This window comes from Brachyistius frenatus, unplaced genomic scaffold (genome assembly GCF_029030835.1).
Source record: "Brachyistius frenatus isolate BFR_SWC_R1_liver_20210118 unplaced genomic scaffold, ASM2903083v1 Contig_250, whole genome shotgun sequence".
Lineage (NCBI taxonomy): Eukaryota > Metazoa > Chordata > Actinopteri > Embiotocidae > Brachyistius > Brachyistius frenatus.
The window spans coordinates 402,215-402,500 of NW_027210849.1; positions in this window are offsets into that span (position 1 = coordinate 402,215).

Consider the following 286-nt stretch of genomic DNA (forward strand, 5'->3'; position numbering starts at 1 on the left):
CACACACACACACACACACACACACACACACACACACACACACACACACACACACACACACACACACACACACACACACACACACACACACACACACACACACACACACACACACACACACACACACACACACACACACACACACACACACACACACACACACACACACACACACACACACACACACACACACACACACACACACACACACACACACACACACACACACACACACAGACACACACACACACAACGTTTCAGCTCCACATGTACTTCTAATATCACG